This window comes from Podarcis muralis, chromosome 2 (assembly GCF_964188315.1).
Source record: "Podarcis muralis chromosome 2, rPodMur119.hap1.1, whole genome shotgun sequence".
Lineage (NCBI taxonomy): Eukaryota > Metazoa > Chordata > Lepidosauria > Squamata > Lacertidae > Podarcis > Podarcis muralis.
In genome coordinates this window covers 5,044,021-5,061,678 of record NC_135656.1, presented here as the reverse complement: position 1 = coordinate 5,061,678, position 17,658 = coordinate 5,044,021, and positions in this window count along the sequence as shown.

Below are 17,658 nucleotides of genomic sequence, written 5' to 3'. Positions count from 1 at the left end.
CAGACCAAAGGAAGTATTCCTTCACAATATGCAATTAACCCATGGAATCCATCACTATAGGATGTTGCGATAAGGTCTAGCACGTGGCTTTTCCAAAGGATGAGATAAAGTCAAGGAATGTAGATTCATCAATGACTGGTGTTAAGATAGGAGCAGGCAAGAGCAGAGGTAGCATGCAGAAGATTGTTGGGTCCTGGGCATGGCCTCAGACAGGGACCTTCTGTGCTCACGAACTTCTTTGGGACACCTGGCAAGCCAATGCAGCAGACAGAGTGCTGGGCTGGAGGCAGTGGCAGCTGCTGAAGCAGTTCATGGTTGTGAAATGCTTGTTGCTGCTGGGGGCAATCTAGGAGGAAGCCCTCCCTTTAATGGTACACATTGGGAGACATTGGTGGAGACATGGGGTGTCTCAGCATCATGCAAGTATGTGTGTCACAGACTGGTTGGACGCAGAGGAATGGTGGAAGGGACCAGCTGCAGAATCACCAAGGCCAGGGAATGGTGGCGGGACAATGATGAGCGGTCAGAGGGAGAGACTGGGGGGAGAAGGTGTCAGAAGCTGAAGAGGTAACCGGGCTCAGTGAGCTGGGGGAGCTGGTGGCATTTTGGGGAGCAGTTTGCAACTAAATTCTTGTAAGAAATGATCCCATTTTCCAAAATATGCACATAACCATGCTATAAAATAGTAGGAAGCAACTCTGTCCAAGAATGTACTTTCACTTACTTTAAATCAGAACTGGCATCAGGGGGTGGCAAAGCTAGGCACCTGCTGAGGTCCACTCACCTGTGGAGGTGGCACAACCAAAAGCTCCCTGCAGGATGGCCATGTGAAAAGGAGTGCAAGGCTTCTGCACCTTGGATGGATGCAAGCGCATGCTGAGAAACTCAGGTTTGTGCACCTAAGGTGGATTAAACTACTCTGCTGCTCTAGCATCAGCCCTGAACACTGGCTATGGCTGCTGGGAGTCATAGTCCAAAAGTACCTGAAGGGCACCACATTGACCATCCCTGGAAAAGCACAACTCCTCACTAGCTGGCTGCCAAATCCCACTTCTTAGAAAGGAAGATTTGGGGGTTAATGCTCACTCTTCTGAGAGGAGATATGATAGCCATCTTCAAATATCTTGAGGGCTTGCACATGGAAGATGGAGCAAGCTTGTTTTCTCCTGCACTGGAGAGTAGGACTCGAACCAGTGACTTCAAGTTGCAGGAAAGGAGATTCTGGCTAAACATCAGGAAGAACTTTCTGACAGTAAGAGCTGTTTGACAGTGGAACCGTCTCCCCCAGGAGGGTGTGGACTCTCCTTCCTTGAAGGTTTTTAAGCAGAAGTTCAATGGCCATCGGTCATGTATGATTTAGGTGAGATTCCTGCACTGCAGGGGGTTGGACTAGATGACCCTCGGGGTCCTTTCCAACTCTACAATTCAATGATCCTAACAAATTCAGTTTTTAAAACCCAGACTTTTTGCAGTTAGGAAAGTGACAGGGAAAGGCACTGAAATGTGTGGGATGAACAAACAAATTAATTGGAAGATGTATAAACACCCCAGAAATCAAGAAGAATGCAGGATGAAAGTGCCCCACAAATGAATCAGAATGAATGCGCAGTAAAGTAACAGAAATGTGGGGAGGGGGGTCTACTCTCAGCTGGTGAGCAGAGAGTTCAATCTGCTGGCTGCAAGTGTCTGCTTTGCCAGCGTGTTTTGCACGGGGAATGTGCCGGCAAAGCAGAACTTAGCAGAATTTAACCTTGCCTCCTGGTCCATCAGGGTTTATCAACACTTCCTCTTCTCCCACTACTTCCCCCACCCCACCCCACCTGGAGAAAACTGCTCTTTAGTGCTCAATCAGAGCAAATGACAATTTGGGTTTTCTCTGGATTGATGTTTGCTCCGATTTAGCACAAAAGAGTGGGGTTTCCCTAGGAAGGGAGCAGGGCATGGGTGAAACCGCTGAGACTTAGAAAGCTTGGAAGTGTGAATGAACCCCCGTTGACACCTGCTGTTTCACAGATGAGCATGGTTTGCAGGAACAGGCCTCCTGGGCTAACTTGGACCCCCGGCAGGCAGGAATTGTCCCATGGGCTGGAGGTTCCCAGCCCTGGCATAAAAGGATATTTGAGCTTGCACCCCCAATTCCTAATTCACAATCACAGAACCAAGAGTGCAGCTCTCCCCTGTCCCATCAGGGAAGGGTCTGAGCTCAGGAGCAGAGCGTCTGCCTTGCATGCAGAAGGTCCCAGGTTTGACTCCTGGCATTTTCAAACAAGGCCAGAAAAGATTCCCTCTCTGAAACTCTAGAACGCCACTGCCAATCAGAGGAGACAGCCCTAAGCCACATGGGCCAGTGGTCTGACTTCAATATCAGGTATCTTACTACGTCCCAGAGTAGAAATAAACCTCCTCTTTCCCACTCTTGAGCTGTGAGTACTACAGGGTGGTCAAAATGAATGGAGGGGGTATGGAACTCATGATAAGTGATTTCAAACATGCTCTATTATAACAAAAACAAACGGTGGCTCTTTTTCTCTTCTTTTTTCGTAGAGACCAAACTCCCTTGGCAGCATGTTTAACCTGAGTCCCCACATTTGCCCTTACAGACTTGTTTTGTCTCCTGCAGGATAGCCTGGCCTTTGCGTAACCTGCACCAGAGCAAAATCCCTTTCTATAAACAGAACCTTCTCGCTGAAGCAGCATCTTGGGCCAAGAGCTGCTATCAAAATAAATGCTTTTTTTGGGCAGCCCATAGTCCCAGCTCAGCACAGGCTCTGACTCCAGGTTTTCTGCTTCTCTCCCCGCCCCCCCCCTCCAGCTTTCTCTCTTAGCTCCACCACACCAAACACAGCAACTATTATTTGCGTGGGTGCAAGCTGAGGGCACACAGCACTGGTAAGCTGCTGGGGTCCAGCAGGAGAGAAGCAGGGGAGCAGACAGAACAGCTAAACGGCGCCAGCCGATGGCGCCACCCCCCTCTCCCAAGCTCAAGCCTTCCCGACAAGGCTCTTTAAGGGGACATGGTGATGGTAGAAGGGCGGGGGGAGGAATCATGGAAGATACACTCCTAGCCTCTAAGTACTAAACCAGGCGCCTCCTGCTTGTTGCCTCTCTCAGTACTTTTTTCACTACAGTATTATTATTTATCCACAGCAGAGGAATGAACTGTTGGAATGGGACTGGAGGTGCACCAGGTCCACACTGGCACCTGTCTCCAGTCTGCAGCCCAAACCATACATGCATTTTGTTCCTCAACCCTTGCTTCAACTAATGCATGTCACCCACCAACTGCCAGGTGCACTCCTCCTGGTTTTCATGTTGCCCCTCTCCCTCCAACCAATGCAGGCGAAGGCAAGTCCCCCTCACCTGCCCACCCCAGAAGCTGATCTGAAATGAGTCGGGCGCAGTCCCACGAATACTCCTGGCACCGCTTCACTCATACCTCACTGTAAGCTGTTGAAACTGACACGCTCACAATTCTCTGAGGAAACGAATGTGCTTCAAATGCGATTTAAAGCTACAATGTGTACACAGCCAGACTCAGTTCTTGCTCTACTGTACTGCACAACTGTGTGTGTTTCCTTTCTTCACCTAACAGCAGTGAAGCATGGGCTGCTTCCCCAGCCTGAAGTTCAACCAGCTTGTGACACAGCATCTCCTTTGCATGCAGGTCCCGGGTTCAGGCCCCGGCATCTCCATCCTGCGTCCCCAGGAGGCAACGATGGGCAGCATCCTGGCTGGCTTTAAAACCAATTCATGGAGGAGAGGCCTATGGATGGCTACTAGCCATGACAACTATGCTGACCTCCACAGCTGGAGACAGCAACACCTGGAGAGACTCCACTAGTCATTATGCTAGACATACCCAGCTTTCTAAGTTTCTATGTCCCCAGTGTGGCTTGGTTCTCCAAGAGCTGCTTCCGCACCCCCCCCCCCCCCCAGCAATGCTCCTGCAAAAGTGCTGCTCTGTGCAGCTGCCCAGGTGTGGCCGGCTGCCGTGGCCACGCCACTGCCACCGTCCTTTGCCACTAGCAAATCTCCAGCCCCAGCCTGCTTCGGCCACTTAGCTTCCAGCGCCAAGAAGGCTCATTCTTCAAAGTCTGGGTGGTGCTTGCCCCAGCCTGCAGCCTTCCCAATTCCTTCTATTGTTCCCAGTGGCGTCTTATCTCGGCGGCTGGCTGCCTGGCCTGCTGGCTCTGCACGTCCTGTCAGCCTGAGTCCCGAATCCCACCGCAGGGAGCTCCCTCTCAGTCTCTCATTGTTTTGCGGGGAGGATCACTCCCGGATGGGTTTTTGTGTTTTTGGATGGGCCTCCGAGGATTAGCCTTGGCTCCTGGCCAGCTGGCAGCTCGCAGCCTGCCAGGGTGACCGTGGGGTGTGGAGCGCTGGGCCTGGACTTGGGTGTCGTCTTCATTCCCCCTCCCAGGGCCATTGTCCGAGGGCAGGAAGCTGGCCCAAACACGCGACGCAGAGGCCAGAATAGGCTGCGGTGGTTCCTAGGGGGGTGTCGCGCTGCGTCGGCCTGGTAGGTTCAACCTCACAGCCCCCCTGAGAAACACATTGAGAAATGGACAGCATGTTTATGTTGCATTTATGAGAACAAAGGGGAAACAGTGTTAGGTATATGTACGGTCAGGCGAGGGCTGATTATCACATGCAAGGACATCACTCGATTATTATTTAGCACTTGATGGCTGGCAGCGGAATGTGTGGTCTGAATCACTGGCAAGCGTTGCGTTAGCTACAGAAGTGCTGTCTGACTGTGGGGCAGATCTATGACGCCTTCTTGCAACATGCATGTCATGGCCCCCTAACGCTGCCACTGTCAAGGGATGGAAAAGCACGTCTGGGCCAGCTCTGAGGTTATCCCCAAAAGGTCTTTGGTCTTTCTTCTACTGCAGGGTTGAGACACCCATGGCCCTCCAGATGTACAAATGCAAATCTTGTCAGCCCCAACTTGTCAGTGGTCAGGGATGATGGGAGTTGTAGTCCAGGAACACCTGATGTCCTGATCCCCTGACCTACCTGGCAGCCCAACAGTGTGCCAAGACCAAGACCAAAATCTGAGGGTCGATAAGCATCCGCAAAGTCCACGGTCTGAGATCCAAAGTCGAAGGCCGAAAGTCAGAAAATGAGGTTCAGGGTCAATCCAAGTCCAAAGTCAGGATGCAGTCCAGAGTCATGCCCAAAGTAAAACTCATGGAGGTCCAGGAGTGTCCAAAACGAGGTTCCTCAATGAGGGCAGTTGAGCAGACACAGCCCCTCAGCCCTGCTGCCTTCTGACACTGTGCCTGCTGATTGCAGCATCTGGCCTTGATAAGCCCTGTGACTCTCACCTGCTCAGCTGAGGAATCACATGCCTCCTTCCCCACCTGGCCAGCTAGTGAACTGGGCTGCAGGCCCTGGCCCGCTTCCTGGAGCGCCCGCCCACTGTTCCCTATATCTCAGGACTCACCGTGTTCATGGGGACAGGGGCCTCTCTGGGTCTGGTGAGGGGTCCTGTTGCTTGGCTTCGTGTGCACTGGCCACTGACCCCTCGTCATCCTCTGCCCCCTGCAAGTACTACCTACACCAACCTCTCCTTCCCCATCCCCAGCTTGCCCCTATGTGACCCAGTCTCAGCTGCACCCCTTGCTGGGAGCCTCTTCCTCCTCCCCGAAGTCCTGCCAGTTCATGACATCTGGAGGGCCATCAGGGTGCCAACAAGAATAAAATACTGGGGGGCAGGTAAGCCCAGCCCCGAATAATTGATCACATGACAGGGCACACCCACACCATTTGAATTGCAATGCCTATCAATTTTGGGGGGACCAGCCCCCTCAAATATTTTATTGGGGAGTACGAAGGGACCTTGGCCCCTAGAAGTCGGCTCCTATTAGGGCCATAGTTTCCCTAGTCTACTGAGAGTAGTTCTTTTCCATAGGGTGGACAGAGGGAGAAACACCCTCATACTGTTTGTCTAGTCACATTCACTCCATGCAAACCCAATTACTGTTTGGACCTCTCTTGGCACCGCTCTGCTACAGCACAGCTTCCATTTAGTGCGCGCGCGCACGCACACACACACACACACACACACACTGACTTTTGCCTTTTTAAAACCTTCAGGAGTCTTCTGAAATGTATTTTTCTGCAAGTGGCTTTTCCCTGTGAGAAATGAGATGGGCACATCTAACTGCAGCTCCTTTTGTTCCATTATGTTAAAGTGAACTGGAGCTCCACACCTGCCATACTTTTAAAGCACATTGAAAATGCAAGCCTTCCCCTGAAGAATCATGGTGCTGGGAACTGTGGCTCTGTGAGGAGCGAACTACAGCTCCCAGGATTCTTTGGGTGAAGCCATGTGCTTTAAAGTTATGGTGCAGCATTAATTGATTTCTAAGAGACAAAAGATGAGGCCCTCCTGAAATCCCTGGTGGCTGTATGTGGCCCCTTGACTGCATGTGATCAACCATGTGCCAGTGCTGATGGAAATAAATAATTGTGCTTAATGGTTAGAGCAGAGAAGCCCTTTCTGTGCTGGGAGTTTGCTGCCTTGGCCCACAACTATCACTTTTTTTTTTTTCTTTTCCTGGTAAGCTCAGATTCCATTTGGAGAAACTTAACCCACCAAAGAGACACAATGGGCTCTTTAATCAGTTCAAAGGAACTCTTCTGTTGCCAGCTGCTGGAGTCTGCGGCCAAGGAGCGCTTGCCAGCTCTGGGAATGGAGAGGGACGAGGTGGGAAGTAAGTGGCAGGTCCATCCTGTCCTCTCCTCCTGGGCAGCCCATCCGGGCCTCCGCTCGGTGCCCCGGAGTCCAGTCTCAGCACGTAAGCCTTTCTCCGCTCTGCAGCCCCTCCCTGGCCTCCTGACCCCTCATTGTCACACTCCCCCACCACCTCACTTGTTAAACACCCTTCGACAAGCAAGCAGCTGCCTGCCTATCTTTCCTTACAATAGCCTGAAAGTCATAAGGCAAGGCCATTTGTCAAAAATGTCCAATGGGACAGCCAGAGAGCAGATATAAATAGCAACAGAGCTGGGGCAAAGCCAGGGCTCCTGATGGAGACCCTTTGCAAGGAGGTTAAAAGAACCCTGCAGAAATGGGTAGTGGAAAGGGGGGGTGGGGAGGGAAAGGGGGGAGGGAACCTCCCAAGTTCTGAGGGTTATGATTCTTCCATGGCTCAATCAAAAGAAAACTATTAATAGGAAGTTATTAGGAAAACAGGAAGCCTTGACACAAGCTAATGTAAGTTATGTGTTAGAAGGTACTTGCCCATCTGTCATGGATGCTGCAGTTGAGGTTCCTGCATTGCAGAAGGTTGGGACAGATGACCCTCCGGGTCCCATCCAACTGAACGATTCCATATTCTATTTCTTAATCTATAGTGGGGGTGGGGATTCTGTGGCCCCCACTCGCTCCCACAGGAAGAGGATTCAATGAATTTGTGGAGGAGAAGGCTATCTATCCATGGGAGGGCTCCTGCTTGTGGTCAGTCGCTGTGAGAACAGGATGCTGGCCTAAGTGGGCCAGAAGGCTCTTCTCACATTTGTCGATGTTGCAGGACTACAACTCCCAGCAGCCATGGGTAAATAATAATGGGAGTTGAAGTCCATCCAAGTGTCCCTATTTTCCAGGGACAGTTCTGGATTTAAAGAAGCCGTCCCGATTTTCCTCAGGACGTCCCTATTTTCATCAGAGAAATGTTGAAGGGTATGGAGCTTTGCAACCCCCCCCCCTAAGCCAAAGAGATAAATACCGTATTTTTCGCCCTATAGGCGCACCTAGTTTTTTGGGGGGGAAATAAAGGGGGGGATTTATTTCCCCCCCCCCAGCTGCAGGGCTGGGGCGGGGGAAGCCCAAGCTTCCCCCCACCCCAGCCCCCAGAACAGGCAACTCTCCGCAAGCTGTGGGAGCCCGGTGCCGGGCTCCCGCGCCTTGCGGAGAGCTGCGCGAAGCCTGGAGAACGAGAGGGGTCAGTGCGCACCGACCCCTCTCGCTCTCCAGGCTTCAGCGAAAGCCTGCATTCGCCCCATAGGACGCGCACACATTTCCCCTTCATTTTTGGAGGGGAAAAAGTGCGTCCTATAGGGCGAAAAATACGGTAACTATACAACCTTGAGAAGACATCTGAAGTCAGTTGTGCATAGGGAAGTTTTTTAATTTGTTTTTATATGCTGGAAGCTGCCCAGAGTGCCTGGGGCAACCCAGTCAGATGGGTGAGGTATAATTATTATGGGTTGGGTATTATTATTATTATTATTATTATTATTATTATTATTATTATTATATAGAACATCCCTATTTTCATCACAGAAATGTCACATCGCATCAATGTCTGGAGGGCCGCAGGTTCGCCAGTCCAGTTTTAAGCTTTCCATTTGTAATGCCTGTTGCAAAAGGCTTCTCCAGGCCCCAGCCAAATGCTCTCCAGCTGTTTTGAACTACAGTTCCCATCATCCCTGATCGCTGTTCTTGCTAGTTGTAGTCCAAAAACAGTTGGGAGACCCAAGTTTGGGAACTCTGCTCTAACCTCTACATCGCCTCTTCAAACCTGTAACCTGCCCATTCCACGTAACCTTAGTTCCCTTTGCGGCTTACAGCCTTAGGGAAGCCACCTACCATAGGGAATGGAGACTTGGCAACAGATTTCTTTCTTTTGAAATGGGTCCCTGTCACCCCATCAAATGATTCTGCTACCATTCAATCAACCGCCTGAGGCTAGTGTCACAGACTGCCTGGACACACGAGGAATGGTGAGAGGATCCAGGTAGGAAACCCCAAGGGAAGAAGGCTCAGAGCCCAGGAGAAGATGGCAATGAGTGGTCACAGGGAGAAGACTGGGAAGAGGAGGTGTCGGAAGAGGTAACAGAGCTTAGTGAGCAAGGGGAGTCTGTGGCAGAGAGCAGCCCAGACTCAGAGGCAGAAGCTGAAGCAGGAGAGGAGGGTGGCCATGAGGCAGAGATGAATCCGACTGGTGAAGAGGCAGAGACGTCTCCCCTTCTGCTCTGATGGGCTCCCCTCCCTCCTTGTCTCCCAGAACCAGAAGAGACATGAAAAGGGTGGAAGAGAGATTGGTGACATATAGATTTAGTCTCCGATTGCTTGGAACAAACCCTGGAGAGGAGGGGGCTTAGGCAGCTGTGGGGAGGCAGGGACATTCAGCCTCAGCAACTGCTTCTTAGGGACCTACTGGGGATGAGTTGCTGCGCTCATTAGACCTGACGCTCCTGTGCAGATCCTGTTTTTGCTAATAAAGAGTTAGCACCAAATCGTTCTGTGTTGAAATCGCTCTTCTGGCCTGCTCCTGTCAGCTAGCAGCTACAGTGATACCTTGGGTTGAAGTAGCTTCGGGTTGAGCGTTTTCGGGTTACGCTCCGCGGCGGCCCAGAAATAACGGAACATGTTACTTCCGGGTTTCGCCGCTCGCGCAGGCACAGACGTTCAAAATGACGTCACATGCATGTGCGGAAGCAGCGAATCGTGACCTGCGCAGACGCGGGTTGCATTCGCTTCAGGATGCAAACGGGGCTCCGGAATGGATCCCGTTTGAATCCAGAGGTACCACTGTATTGGCATATGGCTTATCGGTGGCCAGGGCCACTGAAATCCATTTCCCTCCACAAAGCACCATGTGCTGCCCATAGAGAAAGGCTCCCATAGCTCAATGCAGAGAGCGGTTCCATGCAGTGCAATGGTGGCCCCCAGCTCCAAGTACATTGCAACCACTCCTCCCATTTCCTGATGTTCCAGAGCAGGAGAGGGAGAGGTGCGGAGGGCCGGGTGGTGCCTGTGGGCCTTTGATCACCCATTGTGGGGAAACAAAGCCTATGTACAGTTATTTCCATTTAATTATTTCCGTTTAACAACTTCCCTCCCACTGCTGTTGCAGCGGCACAAGCCCTGCATTGCAGGAAGCCAAACCAAGAGCAACTCTGCGATATCCCTGTGTGACTTCATTGGACACAAGCACATTGGGGGGGGGGGAATAATTATGCACACCTGGTCTTAAAATAGCTCGTAAGGGACAGCTGCATGTTCTGGCATTGCAAGGGGCTGGACTAGATGATCCTCAAGGTCCCTTCCAACTCTACAGTTCTATGACTGTACAAAGCACTCCCCAAACCCTGCTCAGTCTGCCAGGCTGCAGATATGGCACAGGGGAACCTTTTAGCCATCCGAAAAGTAGCATGTACTAGGAGATCACTGCCAGACAGAATCAAATCCTTGGCACAACAACCAGTTTGTTTATTTTGGGTTTACTTATTTTTATCAGTGGGGCAAAGCCATTCTTACAGTGGATGAAGAAACGTGCCCCTTTAAAACCGCTGCCTTGATATGTGTGGAGCTGGGTAAAGCAATCCCAATTAACAGAGGAGCAAATTGATGGCCTGAGTACCCCCAACCAAAGTGGCCCTTGAAGACCTTGCTGGAACTGGTTCCTGCGTCACAAGAGCTCTTCAGCTGAAAAGCAGCAAGATGGAAAAGAAGGAGAGGGCGAGAAGCAGAAAGTAGCCTGTGCAATGAAAAGGATCTTTAGACATGGCCAGGGCTGGATTAACTGTTATGCTAAGTGTGTTGCAGTACAGGCTAAATGGCTCCCATAGCACCGTCATCAGAAGAATTGTCATCAGCAAATCAATCTTCCTTTTTTAAAATTGCACTACATGTGTTAATTAGCACACCAAAGCCAGGATGTTCCCCTAATTCTGCCATGTTAATTGCTGTAATTATTTTGCATTCAGGTAGTAATAACTGTTTGCTCTTTTTGCATTTAATTCCCCTCCCTCCCACCTAGGGATAGGGAACATGTTAACGTGGAAGTCTCTGGTTCACACTCCCTGGAACAGTATGTGAACCAAAACACAGCTATTTTTCAAAATCCACACCGCTCCAAATTTTGTAATGCTGTTCTCCAACCAAATGATATGTACAAAAATGTCTATATTTAAATTGAAAGCAGCAGATATTAGTAAATATAACATACCAAAGCATATTACATTCAGGGAAATTGCTTGCAAAAATGTGCAGAAGTAGGGAAATTCATGCAAAAGTTCATATACAGAATGCTTAGCTGTTCTGAGAGAAAAATTAAAAGCTGGTGTCATTTATGTGTGGCTGGGTGTATCATTTAGAGAGAGAGAGAGAGAGAGAGAGAGAGAGAGAGAGAGAGGAAGGGAGGGAGGGAGATTTCTGTTTTACAATTTAAAATACGCATTTTACATCCTTAAGGTATCAATGACTTCCCTTCTTCTCTTTCCATGGTTCATTTTACAAATCATAAATCCCTGCATATTTTACAAAAACTATACCATTCAGTATTCCATCATTACATCCATCAAAACTTATTTACAAGGTTGAATTCATGTCATTTTGATTTTTTGTTTCTGGTACAAAAAAATTATATGTCTGTCTCTAGAGTCAGGGCTTTCCCAGAGGCAAGCAGAAGTGTGTATGAGCCTTCAGTCTTCCCCAGCATCCTGCTCTCCAGATGTTGCTGGCTGACACAGGTTCTACCCTGCCTGCCCACTGGCCATACTGGATAGGACTGATGGGAGTCCAACAACATCTGGAAGATGCCAGCCTGGGGAAAGGCTGCTCTAGATACCTGCTGAGTCATGACATGTGATTAGCAGGCCTGGATGCGGGTGGCGCTGTGGGTTACACCACAGAGCCTAGGACTTGCTGATCAGAAGGTCGGCGGTTCGAATCCCCATGACGGGGTGAGCTCCCGTTGCTCAGTCCCTGCTCCTGCCAACCTAGCAGTTCGAAAGCATGTCAAAAGTGCAAGTAGATAAATAGGTACCGCTCCGGCGGGAAGGTAAACGGCGTTTCCGTGCACTGCTCTGGTTCGCCAGAATCGGCTTAGTCATGCTGGCCACATGACCCGGAAGCTGTATGCCGACTCTCTCAGCCAATAAAGCGAGATGAGAGCCGCATCCCCAGAGTCGTCTGTGACTGGACCTAACGGTCAGGGGTCCCTTTACCTTTACCTTTTAAAGGATGGACTGCTTGCTTCTGCAGCTCTGGGCTTTTCCCAGAGTTGATCTGGCTCTTCGCAGAAGTCCTTCTCCTTTCTGTCGCTTACTCTATGACTGTCTCCACACTGTCAGTATTTTGCAGGAGGGAATCAAACACATCTTGTAATTTTAGGTATTAATTAAATTAGATTAATTAAATTAAATTAGGCACAATTAAAGTAGACGGAAGTGCTCTGCTTTCCTTTTCTTTTAAAAGGGACTTTCTGCTGTAAGGAAAGTGACAGGAAAGCGCCTTGAAAAGTGCAGGATGAACAAAAGTCCCGCAACCAAATCAGCATGAATGCTCAATAAAAAGGTTGTGCTGCCAACTCCAATGTGCTGCAGCTGCAGACATTTTAGTTCTATAGCTGTGGCCTTAAACAGTGGATGAAGCTCTTCACATCAGCAAAGGAGGTGAGCATTATCACCTGCACATTGCTGCAGGTAAAGGGCACAAGCACAGAGGCTGGCAGAAAAGTCAGCACCCTATCACACAGAAGGGGAACGTCAGCCTTCAGGGAAAGTGGAGCTGAAGGCACTCAGTATCTTTTGTCAAGTAAAGTGTTTCCCACCCGTTACCCCTTGACCTGGATTTCCCAGAAACCTCAGCAACGATCCCTCTTTGCTCTTCATTGCTAGCTTGACTCTTTAGTTGACCCATTCCCCTCAGCTGCCTCTATCTCAGCTATCCCAGGCATGGATTTCCTGCCTCAGAGGTTGCTCAGGAAAGCAGGGAAAGTGAGCCATGACCCCTTTATCCACACAATATCCACACTTCTATGTACATATAAGCACACATATATGTACATATAACAGGCCTGTCAATCAGAGGTCAGCTCATCACCAAATATTTCTTGACAGCCCAGCTGACGGAAACAGGATCACTGGTACTCTTAAGCGAGGAGCAACTTTGATACAAATTCTGAGGGGTTCTTGTCCTCCTGCACTAGGACCTAACTGGAGCCACCGTGTCCCCAAATTTGCTTAACGTGCACAATAAAAAAACATTTGCGAAAAGAAAAAAACAAAGAGCTCACCAGAAGATTAAAAAAACTGCCCTGCTGGATTAGACTAGCGGGCCACTCCGTTCAGCATTTTGTCTTCCAAAAGAAACAACAGGGATGCCATGGGGAATTTCACAAAGGAGACCTGGTGCCAAGATCCATTCCCTGCAGTTCTTGCCCAGTATGTGGTTGTCAGGCATCCAAGTCTCCTGTTTCTGATTCCCCCCCCCCCTTTTGCTTACCATTGTTTTGTTATTCACATTAGTTTTATTAGCATCTCCCCCCCAGCTGCCTTCATTAGGGAAACAGGATGGCAGAGAGAGCAGAGAATCTACTATAGCAAGAGCAGCCAAGATGCTGTTGGATTCTAGCTCCCAATATCTCCGGCCAGCAGGGTCCATGGGCAGCAGGGATGATGGGAGAGGAGGACCAGCGATGTCTGAAGTAGGGGAGAGGTGAAGTGCATGCCTGTTGTCACAGAGCAAGCTAGCCAGTAAATCACACCATCCAAAGTTAGAAACACTTTATTAGCAAAAAACCCAAACCTATCTTCACAGACTTGGTTGGGTGTTTAGCCTAATAAGCACAGCAGCTCATTCCCTGTAGGTCTTACTCTATGAACTCAGTTGCTGAGACTGAAAGACCCCAGCCCTCTATGCATCTTCCTCTCCAGTTCTTTTTCCAAGCAATAAGAGACTGTGTGCCTGCAGGGGTAGGCAACCTAAGGCCCGTGGGCCAGATGCGGCCCAATCACCTTCTCAATCTGGCCCAGGATTCAGCGTGTTTTTACATGAGTAGAATGTGTCCTTTTATTTAAAATGCATCTCTGGGTTATTTGTGGGGCATAGGAAGTCGTTCATTTCACACACACACCCAAATATAGTCCGCTCCCGCCCAAGGTCTGAGGGACAGTGGACTGGCCCATGACTGAAAAAGGTTGCTGAACCCTGCTGCAGGCAGCCTGTTGCTGCTCCACCTGTTTCAGTCCCTTGGGGGGGGGGAGCCTGTCACAGCAGGAGGGGGGATACCTGTGACTCTTCACCAGCCAGACTCATCTCTGTGTCTTGCCTCCCTCCTCCCAGAACCAGAATGTATAAGAAATGGAAGAAAGGAAAAATCACAAAGGAAGAAGCCAATAGTTGCAGGGTGAATGTCAGGCTGGCCAAAGCTCTTTATAAACGACTTGGATGAAGGAATTGAGAGGATGATCATCCAATTTGCAGATGACACCAAACTGGGAGGGGTAGCTAATGCCACAGCAGACACAATTGGGATTCAATATGACCTTAACAGATTGGAGAACTAGGCCCAAACTAACAAAATGAATTTTAAAAGGGACAAATGCACTTAAGCAGGAAGAACCAGATGCACAAATATGATGGGGAACACCTAGATTGCCAGTAGTACATGTGACAAGGATCTAGGTGCCTTAGTGGACCACAAACTTAACATGAGCCAACAGTGTGATGCAGCAACAAAAAAAAGCTAATGCTATTCTAGGCTGCGTCAACAGAAGTCTGGTGTCCTGATCAAGGGAAGTATTCTGCCTTGATCAGAAGTTGACTGGAGTCCTGTGTCCAGTTCTGGGCACCACAATTTAAGAAGGATATTGACAAGCTGGAAAGTGTGCAGAGGAGGGCAACCAAGAGGGTCCCAAGTTCTGCAGGCTGTCTTATACATTAGGTGTCCCAAGTCTTGAATCTGCTTGGGAGATTTGTACTTGTCACGGTCAAGTCAATTTACAAGCTTTGCTGCAACAGTAAGCACAGCAGCAGTCAGGGAGGGTTACTCACTCTGGGGGAAGGTCACGTGTGTGCTACTGAATGGCCTTTCTCAAGGACAGAAGACTGTCCACATTTCCTACAAGACCCCAGGTAGTTCTGAGCTCTTCCCCATGGCCACATCAAAAGATTTACAGCTGCAGTTCCTGGTTGCCTTCTCTTTCCCCCACGAATATTCAAGCATTTGGGTCTGCCAGCAAGGAGAGCCAGGAGACCGGCCTCAAAGTGGGTTTTGTTTTGTTTTTTTAGGGGGAGATTATCCTGCATCTGATAGAGTAATTTGGATTTTGACTCCTAAAAGAAACTTAAGGATGAAATTCCAAAAGGGAGAGAATGCCAGAGTAGGAAGTGAGCCATGCCCTTGTGCCACCACCACCATCACAACAGAAAAGCCCATCTTTAGTCACACAAACCAAGGGGAGGAACAGGAACAACACCTTGTTGTTTAGTCGTTTAGTCGTGCCCGACTCTTCGTGACCCCCTGGACCAGAGCACACCAGGCACTCTTGTCCTTGTTTTTGTATATATATGAAGGTCATATCAACTGGTTTATATTGCATTAAAAAGGGGGATCTAGTAAGGGGAATTGGCTTCTACTCACTTTGTGCCTTGTATGTAAAAATATCCCGTGCCAGATGATGGCTTGAATTGAGCTGGGCGCCTCTCCCTCCTTTTGCCCCCACAGCCAATCAGAGCTGTCAGGCCTCCAGTTCTGAAATGGGAGAAACTTTTGAAGGGGAGGAAAAGCCATCTGCTGCCAGTGCCAAAGGGTCACTGTCACTGTCAGATAATTACACTTCAGCAAGGCTTCCATTCAGCATGGGCTGCCTAACCTACCATATATACGTAACCTAGGCTGCTGCACACAAAAATTATGAAATATTACCATAAGTATTTTATTGTCCATTTGCCCTGTTCATTCAAGCTTGAATACATTATTTCTATTTCTCCAGAATCTATATCCTGTGAACAAGAGGGGTTACAGCAGCTGCAAAGAAAAAAGAGTTTGCTGAATATTCCACTTCTTCAGTTATGATCTTGGAAAAGGGTCATACGCAAACACACCTGAGAAGCAGAAATAATGTTTTAGCGCTCAAATGAAAAGTGCAGATTGATAATGGTTTGTATGCATCATGTGTACATTCCACAGACTATTTCTGAGCCTACTGCTCAGGGTTATTGTGAGGCTAAAAACACCACTGTAAGCTCTATGAAAGAAAGACATACAGTGGTACCTTTGGTTAAGAACTTACGGTAATTCATTCTGCAGGTCCGTTCTTAACCTCAAACTGTTCTTAACCTGAGGTACCACTTTAGCTAATGGGGCCTCCCGCTGCCACTGCGCAATTTTTGTTCTCATCCTGAAGCAAAGTTCTTAACCCAAGGTACTATTTCTGGGCTAGCGGAGTCTGTAACCTGAAGTGTCTGTAACCTGACTGTTACTATAAACAACAAACTTAGTGCTTTGATTAAGAGCCATGAAAGAATCCACACTTTGAATCTCAGCTGAGCTGCTACCACACCATTAAGCAAGCTAGTATCTGTCTTCCCACATTCCCTGTAATACACAGACAATGATAAGCAGTCCTACCTTACAAGGTCGTCGAAAGGAATAATAGAATAATAAAATTGTAGAGTTGAAAGGACCAAAAGGGTCACCGAGTCCGCCCCCCTTCAATGCAGGAATACTTTGCCCAACATGGGGCTTGAACCCATAACCCTTACATTAAGAGTCTCATGCTCTACCCACTGAGCAGCAAAGGCAGATAATAGATAAGCAGTCCACGGCCTTCCAGCAGTCCATTACTGAGATTATTTATTCACTCACTGAATCATCGATTCAACTTATATACTGTATTATTCTTTATAAAAAAATATTAGAGTGGTTTACAAAATAAAACTTTTTTTAAAAAAACCAACAGCTCGACAGATAATGCATATATCTGAATGTATGCATTCTCTATGCGTATTGTATATTATTTGGGGAGATTGCTATTGTTAAGCATAACAAATGGTTTATCTGGTCCTAATTTCACTCCATTAATAAAATCTCCCAAGTTGATCCCATCACTCCTCTCAGGAATTTCATCCAAGTCCAGCATCGCTTTCGGGTTCTTAGCCATGCATGTTATAAGAGGAGCATCATTCTGTGTGTGCTGCAATCCCAGAGAGCGAACTGCGCCACCTCCATCAAAGCTGCCCTGTGAACAAAGCCTCCTGAGAGCTGGGTTGCAGCACCCCCTGCAGGAGACAGCGTGCCACTGACATCAATTAGCCACAGCATTTTTCTGGGGACCAACTCTGATGCGGGAGATGTGTGCAGGCCTATCAGGGTACAGAGAATTTTACATCAAGCAAACAAAGCGCCTAATTTTCAGATACAGAGAAAGGCGACACTTTAATGCAGTGGCAAGTGCCAAAGGACAGGGTTCTTGTTCCTTAGCAGAAGGATATTTGGGCAGCCAGCAGGTACACCATTTCATCACCTCCTGTGGTCTTCTTACATGACAAAATGTAGCATTAAAACTCCTGCCTCTAGACCAGAGGTTTTCAGCCTTTTTGAGTCCACTGCTCCTTTAACCCACTGTCAGGGGCTCAGGAGCAGAGGCGCAGGGGAGAGAGGAAATGGAGAGCGAAGGGGAAGAATCTGAGGGCAGCGGAGGGCAGAATGACAGTGACCCGAGAGATTCCATGAGCCTCTCCAGTGAATCAGAAGATTCCCAGAAGGGGGCGCCGATGGTCAGGGCAAGGGGGGTCCCAGGGGGGACACACCAGAAGCAGGGGGCCAGCAGAGACTCCCAAAGCAGTAGCTGGAAATCAGGGCCAGCTTCCCCACCAGAGCGTAGTGAGAGGGAAGAGCCCCATAGGTCAGAGTC